The sequence below is a fragment of the Pleurodeles waltl genome, chromosome 1_1 (assembly GCF_031143425.1).
Source record: "Pleurodeles waltl isolate 20211129_DDA chromosome 1_1, aPleWal1.hap1.20221129, whole genome shotgun sequence".
Lineage (NCBI taxonomy): Eukaryota > Metazoa > Chordata > Amphibia > Caudata > Salamandridae > Pleurodeles > Pleurodeles waltl.
Genome location: NC_090436.1, coordinates 165,055,686 through 165,081,112, shown reverse-complemented (window position 1 = coordinate 165,081,112; position 25,427 = coordinate 165,055,686).

The following is a 25,427-nucleotide window of genomic DNA, read 5'->3' as shown; positions in this document are numbered from 1 at the left end:
CAGGATTTTAAAGAGGAGAACGCCGGAAGTTAAAAGTCCCGCTGTAACCGGGAAAAACATATATAAATATAGACGACGGACTGTGTTTAGCAGTCATCGTTTTGGAGTTAGTTTGCTAATTGTCATGTGCGGCGGCCATATTGAAATAGGAAAAACGTATAGATAGGAGTACAAACCCTGTATTTTTTAAAGAACTAGATCTGAGATTTCAAACGATGAAATAGTGTATCACGAATATTAAGAAAAATATATTAAAAAACATATAATGAGATGCAGAAAGAAAGGGGGGAGAAAGAGAGGGGGACAGGGAGAAGAGGAGTAGAGAAGAATAAAGAACCGTGAAAAACGGTGAAAAGCCCAAATAGGGAAAGGTACCGAAAGGTAAACAAATGGTAAGTGGAAGAGCATGTACCAGTCTGAAAGGGGTGAAAGAGTAATTACAAAATGTCATATAAAAAAGTTATATAAAAAACAAAACAGTAGAGAGGTATACGGTACCAATAAAAGTACAATCTTAAGTTATCATTGAGAGAGCCTATTTACATGATTAGTTAAACTAATAAATGTGGAAAAACGGCAACCCAGATAAACATAAAGAATGCATTTAACATTTTTAAATAAAAGCCCTAAGCAAGTACACAGATAAAGGACTTATAAAGTATATCGTGATTCAAATCGATGAATTGGAATAACTATGGAAAAGGATCACTATGAAGAGACAATTTTGAATGAAAGGCCTATACAAAGAACTCAAAGAACATGTCATTCAATAGTCAAATAAAAGTAATTGTGAACAAATTATTATTATATTATTATAAATAATAGTAAAATTCATGGTCTGTATTATGTCCCAACTTGACTGCTTCTAAACGACAAATCCAAGCTGCCTCCCTTTTACATAATTGCAGCTCTCTATTTCCTGCTCTGGGATTTAGTGGGATATGGTCAATCCCTTGAAACCAAATTGAGTTATCATGGGGGTGAGCCAGTGTCATATGTGATGACAGTGGGTACCTGTTATCGTTATTCTTAATTGCACGTACGTGCTCCTGTATTCTGTGTTTGAGAGGTCTAATGGTGCTACCCACATATATTTTATTACATGCGCACCCTAAAATATAAATCACAAATTTGGTGTTACAATTGATGAAACTCTTAATGGTATGAGTCCCTGTATTATTGTAGCAAAAGGTACTGGTTTTGTCCAGACCAAAGGCACACACATTACATTCATAACATGTATAAAAACCCGAAGGCTTTATGGAAAGCCATGTAGTTGTGTTAGGTACAGAGACATAACTAGGACAGAGATAGTCCCTCAGTGTCCTTCCCCTTCGGTAAGTGATCTGAGGTACTCTGGGGAGGAGTCCTTTATGTCCAGGCAAGTCAGTAAGCAAATGCCAATGGCGTTTAAGTATTCTATAAATACCCTGACTGTGGACCGTATATCTAGTCACAAAAGACAAGTGTTCAGTGTGTTTTTTGTTTTTTCTTTTAGGTGTTAAGATCAAAGTATCCTTTCTTGATGTACTCATGATGCGTTGTTCTGCTTTGCACAGGATCTTGTGATTATAACCTCTATTGGTAAATCTCTGTTTGACCAATCCAATTTGTTCACAAAATTGGTCATCAGTACTGCAATTACGTCGCACGCGTGTCATCTCGCCAAAAGGGATATTGTTGATTACAGAAGATGGATGTGCGCTATTCGCGTGTGAAAGGCTGTTACGAGACGTGAATTTCCTATAGAGAACACTTTGTACAGAATTATGTTGTATGAAAATTCTTATGTCCAAAAAATCAATACTGTCCCTGCTGTAGTGGAGACTAAGTTTTACATTATACGGATTATCGTTGAGGAACACATGATACAGGGTAAGTTGTTCAATGGGCCCATTCCAAATCAAAATGATATCATCAATATACCTCCCCCAGAATACAATAAATTCCGTCCAGGGGTAGGCATGCTTTCCCCATGCATGTATTTTTTCAAACCAGCCCATAAAGAGACAGGCATATGATGGGGCGAATTTTTAACCCATCGCTGTCCCTTGTATTTGCTGAAACCACCTGGTGTTGTGTAAAAAGTAGTTCCTGGACAAAATAATGTCAATCATTTCTAAAAGCATCTTATTATGGGCGTAATGGTCAGCGGAGCGGGTGTTCAGATAGGAAGTAACTGCCAATAGGCCAAAGGATTTTTGGATACAAGTGTAAAGACTACTGACATCCATTGTGACAAATAAAAGATCGTTTGACCATGGAAAGTCATCAAACTTATTGAGGATATCTTTGCTGTCCTGTATAAATGAAGGTAGATTACAAACAAACTTTTGTAAAAAGAGATCCACAAATTCCGATAGCCTCTCAGTAGGGGAGTCAATCCCCGATATGATAGGTCTGCCAGGAGGGAAATTACCTTCTTTGTGAATTTTCGGAAGGATGTATATACAAGGATACCTTGGATATTTCACGAGTAGGTATTTGTACTCATGGTCAGACAGTAAACCCTGTTCATGCCACCCCCACAATTTGTTATTGATATATTCTGTCAAGTCAAAAATTGGATTACTGGTGAGACATTTATAACAAGCAGTGTCAGCCAATTGCCTGCCTATAGTCACTTTTATTCATAATGACTATGTTTTCGCCTTTGTCTGCCTCACGAATTACAATTGATTGGTCATTTTTAAGGCTAGCGAGAGCCTTACACTCTAATATGGACAAATTATCTATTTGCCACAAGTGAATTTTGAACGTGCTTAAATATTTGAATAAGTCAGATGAAACCTTATTTGCAAATAAATCAATATTGCTATGTGTGTTAGTAGGTATAAATTTGGACCGTAATTTAAGGCCACTGGTAATATTCAGATCCTCCTTAATTCCTAAATCTGTTCTAATGTCCTCAATGCCAATTTCACCATCATTTTGTAAGGACATTAGAAGTTATATACCATAAAGGTACGATATCGATTCAGTTACTATGTGAATATCTTCACCAGTATGATCCACAGTCTGAGGTGTGAGGATTTCACTGCTAGGAGGCCCCCCGGAGTGAAAAGAAAAATAATTCTTCAACTTGAGTTGACGAGTAAATTTAATTAAATCAACAAAAGTTTCAACCTGGTCATTAGTCTGTGTAGAACAAAATCCCAAACCTTTACTCAGTAGATTATATTCCATTTTGCCCAGGGGACGATCAGATAGGTTAACAGTAGTCAGGTCACCCCGTTGTTCGCTTGCCTTGGGAGTAGGTTCTTGTCCTTCCTGGAACGGGTACGAACCCCCTGTTTTTCCAAACCTTTTTCTCCATCGTTTCCCACCCCTTCTGGTCTTATTTCTCTTCGATTTGTTTTTGTTCCAAGACGTAGGCGTTCCATTTCGGCTAAAAAATGTGAGGAGCTGTGGGGAGTTTGCTTGGAAAGACAGCTATCTTTTGAGGCGCTACTGTCTAGAGAGGACATGGAACTGCCACTAGAGAGATCGGTATCACTTAAATGTATACCCCTATTAGTCACTGGTTCGGAAACCTTCACATTATCGTATTTACGGGCAAACGTATAAATTCTACCCAATTTGTAGTCAAGATCGTCACGTTTAACTTTACGTAGCTTTTTATCACGAAGATAGATCTGATAGTCTTCCACTATCCTATTGAGAATCTCATAGTTCTTTTTTACTAAATCTTTTTGGGGGATTTCATCAATTTCTTTTTCCAGTGTTTCAATATCACCCTGCAGTTTGGTAACCTTCTTGTCAGTGTGTTTTATTAGAATACGCATCATGCTAAATGATGCATTTTGCAAGTTGTCCTACCAGTCCTTGAGTGCTTCCTCATCTAAGTCCTCGTAGGTAGGAAATATCAAATTCTAAGACCTCTGGGTATACGGTTGTTATCTAAATATTTTTGCAAAGTAATCCCGTCCCACCATCTTGCTAGCTCTTGTTTTTTCAATTTTTCTAATTTTTGAAATTTTACTTCTAAGCTATCGGTCTGTCGTGTAGATGTAATAGTTGAAACTGAGCCCGTTGAGTGTGTGAATAAATCCCTTGCCAATTCTTCGCGATTGTCCTTAAAGCGTGACATATTAAATTTGGGTAGGGAGTGCGTAAGAGCCTTGACAATATACTAAAAGGACAAAATGCAGCAAGCCCAAAGAGAACGCATCGATCCCTATTAGTGCCCAGTAGATAACAATGTATGCGATGATGGCTTATTTAGACTGTTATGGTGTGCAACTCCACCACGGCCCCTGCTGCAAGAAAGGGCCTGAGGGGCGAGAGAACACCCCAGCAATACAACACCATTTAGGGGCTGCACCACTCCAAAACATTCAATGAGACACAATGAGTACAGAAAGTCCAATACTATTGAGCAAATAATGGTGCAAAGCTTCTATTAGTTTCTTCATGAAGGCTTTAATTGGTGAAGAAAGCTTGTTACAACATAAATTTCATGAAAAGAAGCAGCCAACGCGTTTCGCCCTATACAGATGGGCTTCTTCAGGGCTGCAAAGTAACATATAATGGTAAGATAATATAATGACATACGTGAAGTAACAGTAACAAGACATATTAACATACAAGGTGTTACTTTACATACATGTAATAAACAACAAAGTTACTTTGTGAACGTACAACAATATATAAGGAGAAACGATCAGTAAGTCTGAAATCCCATTAATAACAAAACAGCTCTTTTGTTATTAATGGGATTTCAGACTTACTGGCAGAGGGATATTTTCTTCTGAGTTTCCACAACGTTATGCACACTGGTCCTTTATAAGGAACTCACTTTTATTATGTTCCCGTGCACACTTTTTCACGATGTATCTCTTGAACTCTATCGCTGACACCTACTCTTGATCGTTTCTCCTTGCTGGTTCTGTCAACTGCGCTTGACTTGATATTGGTCCAGACTACGACTATGCCTACATATTCTTTCTCTCTTTTTGTAATATTGTTGTACCTTCACAAAGTAACTTTGTTGTTTTTTATTTTTTATTTTTTAGATTGCCCAACACCCGCTCGAGCCCATCCGGCCACACCGCATCGCTCTCGGGAGCCAGGTGTGGCAGATAGCATTTTGGGTTGATCCAGTAATAGGCAAACAGAGCCTGCGCACAGAGGTAATAGAGCTCCAGATCAGGGACGGCAAGACCACCCAGCTCAAACGGCAGCACCAGTGTTTTCCAGGCTACGCGAGGCTGACCGCCCGCCCATACCAATTGGATCAGCGCAGAACGAATGCGCTGCAGAAAACTAGCTGTAAGCACCAGCGGAAGGTTGAGAAACAAATACAAAAACTTGGGCAGCACAAGCATCTTAGCCACCGCAATCTGTCCAGTCAAGGACAATGGCAAGGAGCGCCATGCCGTGACTCTATCGTCCAGCCAGGCCATGGCCCTACCATAGTTAGCAAGCCAGAGCGTGTCTACATCACAACTCAACCAAATGCCCAAATATTTAGCAGGACCGTCCGCCCACACAATAGGGTAGCGGGACCCACACTCCGCCGTTCCAGACGTCAGAGGCAGCACAACCGACTTACACCAATTTATCGCCACTCCAGATATGTCTCCGAACCTGACCATTTCGTCCAGCAGCACATCAAGGTTTCGCACGGGATCTCGTACATACAGCGCCACATCATCAGCATACATGGATATCAGAATCGCTCTCTGGCGGAACGGCAGCCCCCGCTCACTGTGGTGCTGTCTCATAAAGGCTGCCAGCGGCTCCATCGCAATCGCAAAAAGCAATGGTGACGGGGGCAGCCCTGCCTAGTTCCACGCACCACCTGGAAAGGCTCCGACACGCAGCCGTTCACTCTCAAGCGAGCCACTGGCTTTGAATATAGCTAACGTATCCAGTTCACAAAACGACTACTCATCCCCACTCTCCCCAAGAGCGCAAACAGATATTGCCACAGCAATGAGTCGAACGCCTTAGTAGCATCCAAAAACACCGCCACAGCCCCATCATCGACGGGAACTGAGCCAGCGATAGCAAAGAATGTACGTAAATTTTGTGCCGTGGACCGCCCCGGTATGAACCCCGACTGATCCGGCAGCACCAGTTTCGTCATAAGAGGTCGCAGTTGCGCCGCGATCATTTTGGCTAACATCTTATTATCAATGTTAATCATCGACAGGGGCCGGTACGAATCACAGCTAGCTGCAGCCTTCCCAGGCTTGAGAATCGTGACAATAAGCGCCTCGCGCAAAGAGGCCGGGAGTACTCCATTCCGCAATGCCTCGTCATAAACCTCCAGCAAATAAGGCGCCAAAATGTCTGCAAACTCTTTATAAAATGCCAAAGTCAATCCATCCAGCCCAGGGGCCCCATCTCCTGGGAGGCTCCGAATAGCAACTTTCACCTCTTCTATAGTAAAGGGAGCATCAAAGTACTCTCTGTGTACCCTGTCAAACCAGAGGAGGCTAATATCAGAGAAATATCTCCAAATCACCTCCATAGGCACCGCGGAGGGAGCCGAATAAAGATCCTGGAAGAAGGTAGTAAGGACCCTCAGAACCTCAGACGCACCAGCCACTCGCTCCCCACTCGAATCATCCATTTCAGTCACATAGCCACAAGCCCACGGCCTACGGAATAGATTCGCCAAAGTGCGTCCGGCTCTATCACCCTCTCCATATCGCCTGGCCCGTGCAAATTTCCCCAAGAAATGTACTTCTCTCAAGGAAGCCTCTTCATACGCGGAGACCGCAGCCCTCAGAGCCGCCAATGTGGCTCCAGACCAGTCCAACACCAGTCGAGCCTCCAGATCCGCAATCCAGCCCTCTAACTCAGCCAGCTCCCGACGTAACGCGCGCAGCACGCCGTGCTGCTTTGAAATGCATATCCCGCGAACTACCACCTTAAAGGCTTCCCACAGCGTACCAGCCGACTCCACCGTGCCCACATTTTGTTCAAAGTAAAGACTGATATCGCGACGCAGTTCCTCACGGAACAACTCGTCTCTGAGTGCCCCAGTCGGCAACCTCCACATATAGGCCTGAGCAGGTCCGCCGGGTATCTCCAGCTCTACGCGCACCGGGGCGTGGTCAGACAACGTGCACGCCATGTGATCGACCGTGCGGGTCCATAAAGCCACATCTCGAGAGCCCATCCAACGGTCAAGACGCAACCAGCTATTGTGCACATAGTTAACACAAGTGCCTTCCCGTCTCGTAGGGTGTTTCATCCGCCACAAATCTACCAGTGACGCATCATCCATAATCGCAGATAAAACGCGAGCAGCAGAAGTATGCTGCTTTCGGGCCGAGCTTTCTCTATCCAGAATGGGATCAAGAATCACATTGAAGTCTCCTCCCCAAAGCACAGTTCATCCCCCGAAAGACTCGATCAGTCACCAGGCCTCACTAAAGAACTTAGGGTCATCCGAATTAGGCCCGTACACCGACGCGAGGCGGCACGGCCTATCCATCAGCACTCCGCTAAGCAGAACATACCGCCCCAAAGGGTCAACAATCACCCTGCAAGTGCGCCACTGCAATCCCTTGCGTACCAGAATCGCTACGCCTCTAGCATAGCTCGAATACACGGACCCGTGGCACTCCCCAATCCATTCCGCCTTCAAATAATGTAAGGTACTCTCCACCAGGTGTGTCTCCTGTAGCATGCATATATCTATATTCTGCCTCTTGACGTATGCCGACATAAGGCGCACCTTCCGTCTATCATTCAAGCCACGCACATTCCATGTTAAGCAGCGAATCAGAGACTCTCTCATTGGTGTAATCTGTTCTACTCAGCATACGTACAGCGCAATTCCATCACTCCTCTGTCCCGGCCAATCTCCAAAAGCCACAAAACACGAAATGAAAAACAAAAAAGTACACAATACAACAACTCCAAAGACCCACTTCCCCCCCACCCACACAGACCCCCCAAAAGGGTCAAAGACATATCCCTCCCCCCAAAAACCACAATTACCCAAATATGCAAGTAATGAGGACTCATCCAGAGGGCGGAGGCTAGCCGCCCAACCCGCCTAGTATCAGGCAGGGAGGGCAGGCGGGGGCCCAGCACAAAAGGAGTGTCTTCAGAACGAGCGGCACAAAAAGAAATGCATTGCACAATTAGTTGCAGCGGCGTCTTCTCTGCTGAAAAAACAAAAAATAATCAGTGACGATCAGTCATAATCACTTCTGCGGCACTCCCAGCCTCCGGCATCGCCTCAGGTTTCCGAGGAAGAGACTTGGCATATCTCGCCGCCAGTTTCGGGTCCGTAAAAAACTGTAGAGACCCACCATGTTGCACCTTTAGTTTTGCCGGGTATATGAGCGAGAACCTAGCAGCAGTTCGGGCCAGCGAGCGCTTCGCCGGCAAAAATGCCCTGCGCGCCACCTGCACGCCAGGGGTGTGGTCTGGAAAAAAGTTCAATTCAGTGTTTTTATATATCACCGGGTGGCGCTCCCTGGCCAGTCGCGGAATCGTGTCACGATCTCAATAGTTCAGGAGCCGAATAATGATAGGGTGCGGAGGAGCTCCAGGTGGGGGCCGCGGCCCCAGCGATCTATGCGCCCTCTCCACTACCAGCAAACGGGACAGCTGGCCGGGGAACAGTTCAGATAGCATCTCCTCCACAAAATCATCCATTCTGCCCATGTCCGTGGTCTCGGGGAGCCCCATTAACCTGAGGTTGTTCCGACGCAATCGGGCCTCCAAATCTTCGTTCTTTGCCCGAATGACCTCCAGCACCCTCTCCATACGCAGCAATTGTTCACTCTCACCTCGCTGCGTGTTTTCCAGACCAGAGGTACGCGCTTCCAGATGGTCAAGGCGGGCGTCATGCTCGTCCACCCGAGTCTTGATACGGTCAAGTTGTTCTGTCACGTGATCTAGCTTCCCATCTATTCCAGCAAGGCTGGTTTTAAGGTCCAGAAACATAGCCTTAACCGAACCATCTGAATTCTCTTAATCCGTCGCAGGCCCCTCTGACTGGGATGCGGGTGCACCCCCCTTCCGTCGGCCCCCCTCAAAGGAGAGCTTAGCCTGTCTCTGCTCCGCCTTCCCCATCGCTCAACCAGTGGGTTGTTGACAAACACACTCCGCTGACCCCCCTGGGGGTCCAAGAGGGGAGACCAGATGTTCAATCCACTTTCACAAAGTCCACCCGGCTCCTGCTAATCAGCTTTATCCAGCGTCAGCGGTGCTATGGATCTCGCTAATGTCCGGCGTCAAATAGGCCTCTATGTCAACGGCACTAGGCCAGAGCCCACTACACCAGTTCCCGCTCTGGACTTTCCCTCGTCTCCACCGCACCTCCAGACCTCGGCCACGTTCCCGCCACCTCCACTTGTTCGATCGTCTTTAAATGTGTCCCCCTGGCCACATCGACCATCTCACCTCCAGGCCACTCGGTCCAGGCCTCAAGGCAAGGCCGCGTTCTCCAGACGCGGCGAGAGAGGCCTTCAACCGTGGAGGAGGAAGGGGGGGGCCTGCGGCACGACACCACCGCCGATGTGGCCCCCAGAGCGCCCCAATGATCACTGCCTCGGGGCCATCCAGGACCCCGGGGAAAATACGCAGGCCAGTCTCGCTCAACGCGGCGGCCGGGAGCATGCCGCGACCTTAAGGGGCCAGCTCGACCCCTCGCTCCGCACCGTAACTGCCGCCGCTGCAACGGGGGGAAGCCGTCAGCATCAGGTGACCCCCCACCCTCTCATCGCTTGGCCAGCTCCGTTCTGACCGGAGAATTTAGCAAATTGGGCCCCCGCCGGAGCAGAGCCTCACGGAGTGCCGGCCATCTTGCCGCTGGCTAGCTCCGCCCCCAACTTTGTTGTTTATTAAATGTATGTAAAGTAACACCTTGTATGTTAATATCTCTTGTTCCTGTTACTTCACGTATGTCATTACATTACCTTACCATTATATGTTACTTTGCAGCCCTGAAGAAGCCCATCTGTATAGGGCAAAACGCGTTGGCTGCTTCTTTTCATGAAATTTATGTTGTAACAAGCTTCCTTCACCAATTAAAGCCTTCGGGAAGAAACTAATAGAAGCTTCGCACCATTATTTGCTCAATAGTATTGGACTTTCTGTACTCATTGTGTCTTATTGAATGTTTTGGAGTGGTGCAGCCCCTAAATGTTGTTGTATTGCTGGGGTGTTCTCTCGCCCCTCAGGCCCTTTCTTGCAGCAGGGGACGTGGTGGAGTTGCACACCATAACAGTCTAAATAAGCCATCATCGCATACATTGTGATCTACTGGGCACTAATAGGGATTGATGCGTTCTCTTTGGGCTTGCTGCATTTTGTCCTTTTAGGATAACATGCTAATATGTTTTCCTGACTTGCCATATCTTTTATAATGTTCCTGGTATGGGCATGTATGATATTTCTATGACAAGAGCATTTGTGTAGTAATGTGATTCCTGACTACTGCTTATGTTGCAGAATAATAAGTAACCTGTGTGTTAGATGTGACTACTGCTGGTTCTGCAGTGTAACTATTGTGTACCGTTCTGACAACTGCTTGGGTAGCAGGATATTACTGACATGTTGTGTTTGGTCTAATAATTGTATTGTGTACAATACAGTATAATTTCATATAACTTGGTGTTGTGTTTCCTATGTGGTAGGGATAGTGCGTCAGGGGTGCTGTTTTACACATTGCCTCTATGATAGGCCTGTCTGATTGTGCCAAGCTACCAAGGGGGTGAGCAGGGGTTATCTTAGATGTGTAACTCCCTTGCCCTGACTAGAGTGGGTGGGTTCTGTCAGGCTTAGGTGCATACCCTAGCCAACCAGAAACTCAATTTCTAATATAGAACAAAACAGAAATAGCTTCAGGGACTGCCTACGATGTGATGACAGGTGACCTAGCACTGAAACACACAATACAATGCATACTTACCAAGCAGACAGGCCCTCTCTGTTTGTAGTCGTGTTATCATATGTGGGACATTGCTGTTCCGCTTTATGTAGGAATCATGCATAACTTGCAAGATGTACTCTTCTGCCAGACACATCATCTGTACATTGATTGAGTGGTAGTTCTTCCTGTTCCTATAGACCTGTTCATTGGCGCTGGGAGGGACCAGGGTTACATGGGTGCCATCAATGGCTCCTACCACATGAGGAATGTGTCCCATCTCCTAAGAGTCAAATCTGCTCTTTGGGGAACCTGATGTAGCTGTCCAGGTGCTTCAACAAGGCACACAATGCTTTCTTCAACACCAGACTGAACATGGTCAGAGACATCCCTGATGTTAAGGCAACAGTATTCTGAAAGGACCCTGTGACAAGGAAGTGTAGTACTGACAATACTTGAGCTATGGGAGGTATGCAATAGGGATTGCAAATGGATGGCATCAGATCTGGCTCCAACTGGTTACATAGATCCATGATAGTATGACGATTCAGACGATATGTCTGGATGACATGCCTGTCCTCCATGGTTGCCATGACAACTAGTGGACAGTACAATGGTGGTTGTCTCACTCTCCTCATTGGCAGTATAACTATGTTGAGAGGATAGGATGTACAATGATTTATGCAGTATGCACACATCACCAACACATTGTAAATTACCTGACACCTAACATCTGTAGAGGTGGCGTAGGACTGCTGACATATAAACTATAAACCATAGATATGCACCTAATTAACCCTCAATGCTGCACTTTGGCTTATATGTAAATTGGAGTGCACATATGAAACATGTCATTGTACATGTGTGGGTGACTTTGCTGCCATTGACTCATTACACATGTGTTTTGATATCTACCTGTAACTAGCCATGACCTATGTACTTCAGAGTCCCTTTACAAAGTTCTCAACATATAGACAGGCGGAACACATCATTATGTAAAGATTGTCACAATATGTTACACAACCATGATGGCCCAACATACGGTTACACTGCAAATATGGGGAGTAGGTGAGTGATGCAGATTATTTAGTACATCCATCGATGATGTGCCCAAAATGGCAGGTGCCTGACCTTCTGCAGTGGACAGTTGGAAGCAACCTAAGTCCGCCGGCAGAAGTAGTCATTGCAGTAGGCGGTCGCAACCGCCGTGCAACTTGTCATTGGTTAACATTGTTGCCTTTGATGGAATGTGGCCAATGAGCATGACCACAGGCGGTGACGGTCCTGTGCATGGTGGCTGTGACCACCATTTCAGCAGTTTTGCTCACTTGACTCCTGACACTGTTGCCAGCAAGACCTCCACGACGTGAGCTGCTGTGTACTGCCTCTGGGAGCCATCATGCCACATCCTGCAGGTGATAGGGCCCCTGCCATCACCCCAGAACTGATCGACAAGCTAGTGGAGGAGGTTCTGCCCCTGTATGGACAGCTATATGGGGCACCAGAGGAGCAGGTGAGTTCAATGGCCCAGCCATGTGTGATAGGTGTTGTGTGTGACAGTAATTTGGGCAAGTGAACTGGCGAGGGTATAGATGCATGCATATGCCATATTGTGAAGGCGTGTGAGCAGAAAGGATGAGTATGTGTGCCTACTTGCAGAGACAGATGTGTAGTGACCACTCCTATTGGTATAATGCATGTATACATGAATTTCTCTTTTTGTCTGTGTCATCCATGCAGGTGAACGCCCATCAGAAGAAGGGGATCTGGCAAGCCATCGCCAAGCAAGTGCGGACCCTGAGGGTCCACAGCCGGCAGAGCACACATTGTCGCAAGCAGTGGGAGGACCTGAGATGCTGGGCCCGGAAGACCTCGGAGGCCCAACTGCGAATTTCCTCCCAATGAGGGAGGGGTGCTCATTGGATCCTGACCCCCTAATGTTCCGCATTTTGGTGGTGGCCTACCCTGAGGTAGATGGGCATTTTAGGGCGGCACAGCAGCCACAAGGGTGTAAGTACTGACTGTATCCTAGTACTTGGCTCTGGTTGTATGGTGTTTGCAGTCACACTGTAGCAGCTGCAACATTGTTGTAGGTGCTACACGTACGTAGATTAGTGGGAATATGTAGTCCGTAAATTGCCTGATTATTAGATGTGGATCTGGCATTTATGGCTTGCTATATGTACGTTTATTTCACCTGTGTCAAGACATATCTATGACTGTATGTGGAGATGCTCAGATGACAATAACACATGTGTGACTCCACCCAGCCGTTTATATGGTTGTAAGCTGCTGTTTCATCCTACCCATAGAGTATGTCCTGGTCCATCCTTCAGCATTCGTTCTCTAGTAGTTCTAATGTGTCTGAGCACTCCCATCTGTCCTAATCACCTGTATTTGCAACTGGGTGCCTGACATATTTTGTACAGGGGCTATGTAACATTTGTCCTGGGACGGGTATTGACTCCATGTGAGGCAGGCATCTCAATCACTCCACACATATGGCCAGTAGAAGACAGTACATATGGGTTTGTAGGTGTATCCCCATTGTCCCATCATCTTCATATTATGGGGTATGTGAACGTAGTAAGAGAAGGCTATTCTACTTTGGGTGTCTGATTTTGCCTATTTGTCCTTTTCATGCATTTACATTGCATTGGCATATGGGCAAATCACATTTATCCCAATGGCTTTTTTCTCGAGGCGGTAAGTGGCTAGGCAAAGCTATCCTTTGACAATATGCAATGTCCATGCTATGTGTGCTAATGTCCTACTAATAACAGTGACACATATGTCATCTGCCTATGTCATGTCTCAATGGCTACTTGGGGTGATATATAATAGAGTGGGTCAACCATTGCTACCCTTTACCTAGCTGATGTGGGCAGTTTGTACAGGAATTGTTATTGGATGACTTCTAATTTTAAGATTTAACAGTTTAGCTGTACTACAATTTCTAATACAGATGTTGGTGGGATATGATGTCAGAGCAACGTCAGTCATGTAGATCAATGTGTACATCATGTGTACATATCTCTTCAGTGGGATATGTGTGTTGTCTGGACTTATGTACAGGTAATCAAATGTCAGGAAAGGTGTGAGTGGTGTTGCTTTACTTATGTCGTCATGGGGTGGAACTGTAACAGCATGTCAAGGTGGGATTTTAGGTACCCTACGATGTTTTTCGTGTCTGGCTAATGTTTAGGTGTTCTTACACTGCACACAGTGATTGTCAGTGGATGTCTCATGTGTGCTATGTAGCCCACTGTAGATGTACATGCATGTATGAAGTGATGTGGTATATCAGTGTCTGCAAAGGTTCCTCTGGAATTTGGTACGTGTAGTGACATGGCTGTTCTCCAGATATGTATTACACACATCAGATGTCACCTGTATTTAAGTGCCTCGTGTTGTGGCTACATGTGATTGTTTCCATTATTACATATATGTACAGAGGGTTCAGCCAGGCATGTGATTAAAATGGCAGGTGCTGTGTGGTCTGTGAATTGAGTTTCTTAACCATGATAGGACATTACTTATGGACATGGACTGGTCAGGTGTGGTCTCAGAACATGCAATTTATGTTGTGATCAGTCACCTGTTTTTCCTAAAGGTTATAAGAGTATGGAGAGTTCTGATCCAGAATAGGACAGATTTTCTGCTTCAGCCATGGTATGATGAGCATGCTGACATAACTTTACTGGTGATTTCTTGGAATACTCCAGTTGTGCTACCTCAATTGGATTAGGGTGTGGATGAGATATAAGACATAAAGGGCTGGATAGGAATAACGTGTTGTGACATAATGTAGGTTACGTGGGTTACTAGATGACATACCCTAGCCAGGAGATATATACCTACTGCTGCCCTTGTTCTAATGTGTGTCTGTGAAGAATTTTATGACCCTCTCTCTCCCTTTCTATCCCTCCCTCTCTCTCTATCTGTGTGCATCAGCATTGGCAGGTGAAGTAGACGGGGCACAGGCGAGTGGGGATGCTGCTGGCCATGGGACCTGGAGTACTGATACCTCTGAAAGCGAGGGACCCAGTGGCCCGGAAGGTGAGGGAAGTTCCACGGGGGAGACCGGATCTTCCTCTTCATCATCTTCAGAATCCTCTTCCAGTAGACTCTTCTGGGACCACTCCAGCACCATCTTTGACCGCCTCCTCCCTTACTACCACTACCCTCCCTGTAGCTCCCCATCCAGTTGTCCGTGCCCGCTCACCCAGGAGGGTGGGCGTCTCCTTCGCTGCACCTCTGCCCCTGCAAGCCCTGCTGCCCTCAGTGAGGAGGCTATTGATCTCCTGAGGTCGATCTCTGTGGGTCAGTTGACCATCGTGAACGCCATCCAGGGAGTGGCAACTCAAGTCCAACAGAGTGATACATTCCTGAGGGCATTCACAGTGCATTGGCTGGTCTACAGAGATCCTTTCAGGCTCTGGCCTCCACACTGGCGGCAGCCAGTCACCCTTTGTCTTCCGTCCCCCCTCCCCTTCCTCTTCCCAATCCCAAACCCCTCTTCCCCGTCCCAGCCAAGGCACACAGACAGACAAGCATGCATCCACCTCAGCATCCAAGGGTACTGCTGACAGACACAAGCACCACAAAACCCACTACCGGCATGCACACAGACAACACCCACCTGCACACACACCAGCACTCACTACCTGCACTTACTCCCCCACCACCCCCAACTTCACAGACACTACACCGGACACACCTGCAGACACCACACCAACATTCACTGATACAGTCACAACTCCTATCCTACCCACAGTCACAGCAATAGCATACCCGCAGACATCCACCCTAGTCACCACATCTGCAGACACCACAACTACATACAGCACATCCATCATACCTACAGTCACCACCCCAAGAGACAGTCACCCATACTCACACACACACATGCACCCAAGACATCCACTAAAACACCTCTTACAACCAGTCCCTCTCCTTCCACTCCCAAACCTTTTGCCATGACTGTCCCTGTGTGTGGAAGACATTTTTCCTCAAGGTGGTGAACCTTTTCCCTACTCCTCTCCCACCCTGTGTGACCCCCCAGAAGATCTGTGCCCTTCCCCAAGTTTAGCCTTCCACCTCCAAGTCCTCCCCTGCCCCCCTGCAGGTAGCCATGTCCCTCCCCTACTAAGAAGTCAACCCCTCCCAAGGGTTCCCAGCCCTCCCCTAAGCCTCGACCTAAGCCTCCCCCTCCCAAGCCCAAGCCCAAGCCCAAAGATCTACCTACCAAACCCAAACCCAAATCCGCCCTCTACCCCCCTCTTCTCTGAGGTGCCTGCCTGCCACCCTTGATACCCCTACCTGTGAAGGTTGTATGGCAGTCCAGTAGAATGTGCAATATGTGTCTGCAGAACTTATGTGTTTGGACTGGCCTATGTCTCTTATAATGTTCATAGTTCTGTATTTATAATTATTGCCGTTCATCTGGACCAACCAGTTGTTTGTTCTGAAGTTAGAGTTTTGTTCTGCCTTTCATTCCTTATGGCTGTTTTGTTCTTGGCTGCTTTTGTTTATGTCAGCATGTGAGGATGTGTGCATTGCATTTGTCCCACTGTGATGGCTGTGTATTGTGTGAGGGGCATGTATGAGTTTGGGACATGGATTAATGTTGATATTGTGTGTAGTGATTGTGTTGACATGTTATTTCTAGTGATGTGTGCCATTGTTTGGTTGTACTGTGTGTGTGAGTGTGTGTGTTGATTGGTATGTCAGATGCTTTGCAATGTGTGTTGGCGGAAAATGCCATATGCCTTGTTGTATGGATAAATGATTGTGTGTGTTGGTTCCCTGGTGTTGTTAGATTGTGGTGTATGTATGATTTGTCAAGTGGAGATGTGTACTGTGGATAAATGATGGTGCGTTTGAGGTGTTGATGGCGTTGTTGTATCATTTGGTTGTGTGTTGTAGTGTTTGACCGTGCTGGTGCGTGTATCTGGGTGTAGGTGTGTGTTTTGGAAGTGTGTGTTGGCCGTAGTGTGTCTACTACATATGTGTGGGTGTGCGTGTCAGTGTAAGGGTATGTGTGTGTGTTGCCATCACCACTCGTTCAGGATGTGTATGTTGTGTGCGTGTAGATACATTGGGATTGTGCAACAGTGACAAGTAAGTTTGCATACTCACAGTTGCTGTGGTCATCGTTGGTTCCGGAGTCGTTGGGCGAGCAGGAGCAGCCGGAAGATGTGTTGTTCAGGTTCCATAGAGGCTCAAGACGGGTACATGTTCCTGAAGGTGAGTGTCTCCTAGTATAGGATTGGTTTTTGCCAGGGTTTCTGTGCTGCTGTGACTGCATCGGAAACCTTGGCGGTGTGCAGCCTTGTAATCTGTCCGATGGGAACATGGTCTCTGCCGGCATGCAGGTGGCTGCTGTCGTCCGTGGCAACCTGACTGCACTGGTGGTGCCGACAGTGGATTGGCTGTATCCTGTTGGGAATACCACCATGGTCCTAATTTGGCGGTCTTCTCCCCCAGCCTGTTGGCGGTACAAACACAACTGCCAACATGGCAGTCATGAGACCGCTAAACTCATAATGACCCCCACAGTGTTAAAACAGCATGGACAGTTGTAAAGGAAGGAAAACATGCACCGTTTTGTAGCAAAGTTGCATCCGTGGAGTTTAAGTACATACAGGAAGGCAATTAAAAAATTAATTGACAAAGGAAACTGAAATGGAACCACAATGGAAAACTTAAGATTTTTTGAAGTGAGGTTGTAGGGATGCTGACGAAGGACAGAAAAAGACAGGATGAGGCCACCTGCAAAGAAAGGGAAACCTAAAATTCTTCAAAACAAATTTGTACACACATACTTTGAATAAAGGGGTTCATAAGCGTGGCTTTTTGCACGGGGGGAATAAGAGCAGCCAGCAATGCATAAACATCCATAAACACGTAAATACAAATAAAAAAGCACAGGAATACACAGAATTCCTCAGCAAAACCAAGAGTTCAAATTGGGCTACTCCAGTGAAAAGCGTGCCACCTCAAACTGTGTGGAGCCCCCGTTCCGCCCACCCATTGCGAATCACATAGCCCATGGCTCTAAAACCAGCAGATTCTTTCCCAGGAAACTCTTCAAAATAGCAAAAAAGAGTTAGGCCCTAAACATTTTTAAAAAAAAACAAATTGTTGCATTTATCATTACTATACATTTGAGTCCACTCATTAAATTTTTATGTTTTTTCTAGCCATACTTAGGCTTATGAAACATCTTTCCATTATAGCCTATGGAGCTGACTTTCTACAATGGGGGAAAATGAAAAGGTGCAGTTTTTCCCTCACCAGAGCACATAAAACATATTTTATAATGTCCGGCTTATAGTTACATGGCACCCCAGCCCTGGGGCATCTGGGGGAGCCCTTGGGGGTGACATATGTAAAAGTAAGGTAGATTAACACTTTGGAAGCACCTTTAATTCCAAAGTCAAGTTTGCATACATTTTAATTTTTAAAGACAGTCTGCAATGCATGGCTGCCTTTAGAAAAGACAGCAGGTAAACACAGCAGTGCACGCTCAAGTGCAGGAAATCTACTGGGCCTCTAAAATTCCAGGCCCTATTAAATAGGTAGTTTGAATCCCCCTTACCATATTACCTACTAAGGACTTACAAGGTCTGTCATTGCCAATGAAAATTGTAACACTATCATTTTACCGTATACTTTTTGTTCAGAGCACTCACAATAGGCCTGTTAAGCAGAGCCCAGGGCACAGTTAGAGTCAGTTACAATCAGTATTATTCAGAAATATTGGGGTGAACATGCTAAAAGGGTGACTTTCCCACATGGCCCCATGGCCCCTCTCCCAAACGAAAGGTGATGGTTAACTAACCTACATCCTGGTAGTGCTCATCAGCTAAGTGGAAAAATCTGGAAGGTCCATCTGCATTAGTATGGGCCACCCCTGGTCTGTGTTCCATTGTAAAGTCCATCTCCTGTAGGGAAATGGATTACCTCAACAACTTAGGATGCTCCCTCCTCATTTGCATTAGCCTCCTGAGAGGTATGTGGTCAGTTTGTACATGAAAGTGAGTACCATACAAGTATGGTCTCAATTTGTTCAGGGACCAAACCACAGCTAAGGCTTTCCTCTCCATGGCACTCCATGTTTGCTTTATGGGTCATCTGTTGATGAAGGCAACTTGCTGATTAAGGCCCTCTTCATTTACCTGTGCCAACACTGCCACAACTCCATGTTCTGAAGCATCTTTATCAACCACAAATTCCTTTGTGTAATCAGGTGCCAGAAACACTGTCGCTGAACACATGGCCCTTTTCACAATGGCAAAGGCCTTCTGACACTCTGTAGTGTACATGACTGTCTTTGACCTCTTTCTAGGGGTGAGTTCTGTTAGGGGAGCCACAGTGGTCCCATACTTTTGAACAAACATTCTGCAATAGCCAGTCAGACCAAAGAAAGCCCTGACCCTGTGCCTGGGTTATAGGAGCAGCCCAATCCAAGATGGTGTGGTTTTGAGCCTGGAGAGGCTGTACATGGCCTCCATCTACAAGGTGACCTAGGTACACAAATTACCTCTACCCTATTTGACACTTACTGCCCTTAATAGTCAGGCCTGCCTGCTGCAGAGTCTGAAGAACATCCTTCAGGTTGGTCAAGTGCTCCTTCCAGGTGGAACTTACACAGCTATATCATCCAGATAAGCTGCACTGAACTTCTCCAGCCCAGACAAGACCTTGTTCACCAACCTCTGGAAGGTGGCAGGTGCATTCTTTAAACCAAAGAGCATTGCTTTAAATTGATAGTGCCCCTCTGGTGTGGGAAACGCTGACATCTACTTTGCTCCTTCACATAGGGCAATCTGCCAGTAGCCTGAAGTCAGATGAAATGTACTCGGGTACTTAGCAGCCCCTAACCTATCAATGAGCTCATCAGCTCTATGTATAGGGTGAGCATCAGTCTTTGAGACTGCATTCAGTCCTCTGCAGTCCACACAGATCCTCAATTCTTTCTTCTCCCCCTGAGGATTAGCGTTAGGTACCAGCACCACTGGACTGGCCCGTGGACTATTGGAATGCTCAATTACCCCCAATTCCAGCATCCTAGCTACCTCAGCTTTGATACTGGTTACGTTTGAAAGGTAGGCTGTCACCAGTGTCAATCTCATGGACAAACCAAGCAGTATGATGTGAATTTGTCCAGTCTAACCAACATTTCACCAAGAGTACACTTTAATGCTAACACTTCCAGCTGGGCATCCAGGGATGTAGCTCCCTTCTGCTGAGCCTCTGATAGCTTACTTTCCTTAACCACCACATCCCCCTGTAGTTACTTTTTAACTCCATATACCTTACTCAGACACACTCCCCTTATTACCGCCTTCCTTACCTCCCATTTGTTAACTCCTCTGATCATACGCCCCAGTTTCGCAATCGATTCTTCCGCTGCTTTTACGTTGTTTGCCACTTTCCAAAGGGCACCCTAAAGAAGGTTCCCATTAACAGATACAACCTCAATTTTTACACCCAACGCTGTTTACAAGCCCTGCATTACTGCAAGAAACTCTGGTCTTGTCAGTTGCCCAGCTAGAACATGGAAACCCATTTCTCCTTGTGGGTCTCAGGGAAGTCATCTGGGTCAAGGTGTATTGAGTGATGATATTGCCCTGCTGGGGCTTAGCTGCTTAATTTGTGCCTATATTGATTCAGAAGGCACAGTCTTCGCAGAAATGCAGCACTACTCAGTGTCATTCTCCTAGGGGCCTAATCCACTACTCAGTGTCATTCTCCTAGGGGCCTAATCCACTGAATGCAGTAGAGCAGACCAGCAGGACCCTCTGCCATTCCAGAGTCCATCAGACGATGGTGTTCACTGCAGGAAGTCTAGTCTTGTGGTTGTTGCAAGCTCCCAATTACTCAGAGGAGGCCGAGATCTCTTCTCCCTCAAGAGTAAATAGAAAGTGAGCCGCTCCACCTATCCACTACAACTTCGCCAGCCAAAAGGAGCACCACGGTCTAGCATAGGAGATTGCGCCTTGTCCATGATTTAAGGAGTCTCACCTTTGGGCTCCTCATGTAATTACCCTTCTGTTCCAACTCAAGTGCTGATACTACCAACACCATCAGGGTAGCAGGGTGTCACTATGAATAGCAGTCAGCTGATGCAAACAGTGTCCCCCAGTCACCTCCTCTGCCATCTAGGCCCTATCAGGGGCCCCTCAATGAATTCTTATGGTGCTTAGGTGCAGGCAGGCCAGCACTCACTGCACCTCATTAGAGTGTTCTCCAGTCTAAAGTGCAAAAACAACTGTACACCCTTTGTACTGGGTGGCAAATTAAGAATTTAACAAAGTTGGATTTGGTGGGAAATCACTATTTAGCACTGTATATAGAAAAGGAAAAAAAGAGTCAAATGAATTCAAACTAATGTCTTCACAAAGGTAGTCGATTTGACAGACTGTAAATGAAAGGGTCAGGAGAGGCCTAATCTCCAGAGGGGAATGTGGTGACCAGAGAGGAGGGTGGTCAGAATGGAATAATGGAAGGGAGATAGGTGCATAGACCTCCTCAGGCGGGTCATGTTTTAGTTTGGATCAATTAGGACATTGAGACTGCCTCAATTTGATTTCAGGTGTTCCTCTCTGTTAGACCTGACAGCTTTAGGGTGGTCAATCATAACTATTAGCCTGCCTTCCTCCACTTTTTGGACACTGTTTTTGCTGGTTTCAGGACTCTGCACACTTTACCCCTGTTAACCAGTGCTAAAGTGCATATGCACTCTCGCTTATAACATGGTGATATTGGTTCATACCCAATTGGCTTATTTAATCTACTTGTAAGACCCCAGTAAAGTGCACTACATGTGCCCAGGGCCTGTAGATTCAATTATACTAGTGGGCCTGCAGCACTGATTGTGCCACCTACATAAGTAACCTCTTAACCATGCCTCAGGCCTGCCATTGCAAGGCCTGTGTGTGCAGTTTCACTGCCTCTTCGACTCAGCATTTAAAAGTACATGCCAAGCCTTAAACTCCCCTTTTTCTACATATAATCACCCCTAAGGTAGGCCCTAGGTAACCCCTCGGGCAGGGCGCTAAGTAGATAAAAGACAGGACATGTACCTGTGCGGTTTTATATGTCCTGGTAGTGTAAAACTCCTAAATTTGTTTTTACACTGATGCGAGGCCTTCTCCTTTCATAGGCTAACATTACTCTCATAGGCTATTTGAGTGGTAGATTCTGATCTGAAAAGAGTAACAAGGTCATATTTAGTTTTAGCCAGAATGCTGACTTGTGAAGTTGAATTTAATATTACTATTTTAGAAATGCCACTTTTAGAAAGTGAGCATTTCTCTGCACTTAAATCCTTCTGTGCCTTACAATCCACATCTGGCTAGGTTACTTGACAAATCCCTTGTGCATTTCACTCTGACAACTCCAAACACAGAATGCTCAGTCACACCTGCACACATCTGCATACTGAATGGGTCTCCTGGGCTGGGAGAGTGGAGGGCCTGACACTTACATTTGAAAGGACAGTGGTCTGCCCCCACAAAATGGAATGCCAAACCCCCTACTGGGTCCCTGGCAGACAGAAAGGAACTGAAAGGGGAACTGGTGCACTTCTAAGCCACTCTTTGAAGTCTCCCCCGCTTCAAAGGCACATTTGGGTATTCAAACAGGGCCTCTGACCCTACCACCTCAAACACTTCTGGACAAGATGCCACTGGCGAAGAAACTCTGAACCAGAACCTGCCATGAGGAACGGTTTGGCTGCCCAACGTACTCACCTGACTGCTTTTCTGCAAAGGGCTGCTGCCCTGGTATTGTTCTGCTGCCTGGCTGCACTCTGGCGAGAAGTGCTCTCCAAGGGCTTGGATAGAGCTTGCCTCGTGTCCCTTGAAGTCTCAGGACCAAAAAGACTTCATCCTGCAAATAAATCATTGTGCTGTGAAAATTCAACACATAGCCTGCCAGAAACGATGCATAGTTTGCATCACGGTGAGAAAATCACTGCACGCCGAACCAGAATGACGCAGCCCGACTCCCCGAGAGGAGATCGACGCAGCACCAGCGTTGCGACTGGAACTTCGATGCACGGCTCACTGGATCGATGCAAAGCTGAGCCGGAATGACACAGCCCGACTTCCTGCAAGAAGAATTGACGCAGTGCCTGCCATGTGAAAGAAATTTCCACTCTTCACCCACTGGATTGACGCAGCTCCTGTGACTTCGTCCTGCGTGCCCAGGATTTCTCCAGATCACCCCTGGGGCGTCCGAAAACCCAGCAACCAGAAGAGGATCCAAGTCCCCGTACCAGAAATCGATGCAAAGCCTTCCCTGCAATGTTAACTCTAATTGTTTTCCACTGTGTGCGGCAGTGTAAGGTCTCTGTGCGCTGCAGCCAAGGATATGTGTGCCAAGAAATTGACCATTCACGTGAGCGCAGCGCATAACTACCAAGATCATTGGCATTTGCCTCTCCATAGCTTTGCTTTACCACTAAAGCAAAAAAGGCAGGGCATTAGAAGTTATAAAGAAGAAAATAGTATCTCATTCACGTCAGGAGCAGCAGAGGGGCACAGGTTAAGATGAATCAGTCAGTGCTTGGTACTTGCTCCACCCAGAGGAACGGAAATTATGCTTAAACTTTGCACTTGTATAGCGCACTACTCACCCGTTAGGCTCTCAAGGCACTGTACGAATACCGCTGGGGAACCCCTCCTGGCTTTTCCCTGTGAGGTACCCACTCCTCGGCACCCCCAGGGTGAAGCCAGGCATCCAAGCACTATCAGGGCCGCTAGTAAGCTATTGCCCAGAGTTACAGAGTGGGACCCATTATTTAGATTAGGCACAGAGGCAGGGATGATCTGGTCCAAGGGAATTGAGCCCAAGACCCACCAAGGCAGGAATTGAACCCTGGTTGGGGGCCAGATCTCTGCATCAGGGTTTGCCGCTCTAACCATTTTGCCACACTTCTCCACCAGGCTTCCAGTGACGAATTATAAGACTGTAGAAAAGAGTTCCACCGAAGCAAACAAATAGTAAGTGACAGGCAGGCTCCAAGCCCTTTACTGTACACAACAGAGTCTCCCAAGCAAGACGCAGGCGCAGCACATGCACTCACAGCAAGCATCAGAAAGGTGACAAAAAGCCTTCCACTGCGCGTCTTCATGTGGCTCAAGCATTTACTGCGAGTAAAAGACACATGAGGGAAAGACGGAGGAAGAGAAAAACAAAAAAGCGTCACAAAAGAGAGAGCAGAAACCTGGAATAGAAGAGTGAGCTGAAGGGCCAGGGACTGATGGATTGAAGAGACCCGAGATGGCTTCAGTATTACTGCCTTAGTATTCTGTGTTTGCACTTTTAATTGCAGTAGCAACAGGTTTAAGCAGAGGGCTTTGGGCACCAGCAAGTTTTTTTTGATTTACAAATTACGCATTGGAGAGAGCACAATGCCCTCAGTGACAAAATTAACATTTTATCTAGCAAGCGATCACCCCTGCCAGCCAGCTTGCTGATAAGCATTATTTATTGCCCTGAATGCAGCCCGGTGCCCTCCAGTCAGACAAAGCTACTTAAACTTCGTGACCTGCGTGCTTTATATACGTGTGTGCGTGGTGAGAAAAGATTGTGCGCACACGCACATGCGTGCACCTTAAAGGGAACATTGCTTCCCTGCGTGGAAAATTATTGGCGCATCATCTGTGTGTGCCTGGAGAAACCAACTCATACCTCCCCGTTTTCCGCACATCTCCTCCTATGTGGTCCCTTGCGGAGAATTTGAACACAAACCAGGTACTTTGTGCTTGCAAGAAACACTTGTTGCTTTTTAAAGACTAAGGACTCTTTTTATAATTCTCTAAAGTGTTATTTTAACTTGTACTTATCAAATCTTGATCGTTTTGGCCTGCATTTAACTAGATAAATATTATATATTTTTCTAAACACTGTGTGGTGTAATTTTGTGGTATTGTACAGTGTTATTGCATAATCTATTGCACAAATACTTTACACATTGCCTTCTAAGTTAAGCCTGACTGCTCAGTGCCAAGCTACCAGAGGGTGGGCACAGGATAATTTGGATTGTGTGTGACTTACCCTGACTAGAGTGAGGGTCCTTGCTTGGACATGGGGTAACCTGACTGCCAACCAAAGACCCCCTTTCTAACAGTGATGATCAGTGGTGAGGCTAGGACTTGTATTTGTGCAGTGCCATACAGTAACTAAGTGTACACTACCTACCCACAGTTTAAGGTCAACTTGATTTTTTTAAATCATTTTCTGCAATTTTGTTTCTGCCTGACAGTTTTAACTAAATCCTCATTCAACTTGTCTCTGGCTGGGTCTAAAGCAGGAGCTGAAGATTTTGACCTAGCCAAGCTGGAGACACACACTGTTAAACAGCTGAAGGAGTACTGTAAGGGGATGGGAGTACCTACCCAGGCTGCCTCCAGAAAGGAGGAATACCAAAAGGCGCTGCGGGCCTGGGCAGAAGCCCATTCAGATGAGAATGTTGAGGAGGAGGGTCCGAAGGATGGCCCCTAAGAGGATTTTGTGCCAGTAGTGGGGGATGTTACCCCTGGAATTGTGCCCCATAGTAAATCAGGGA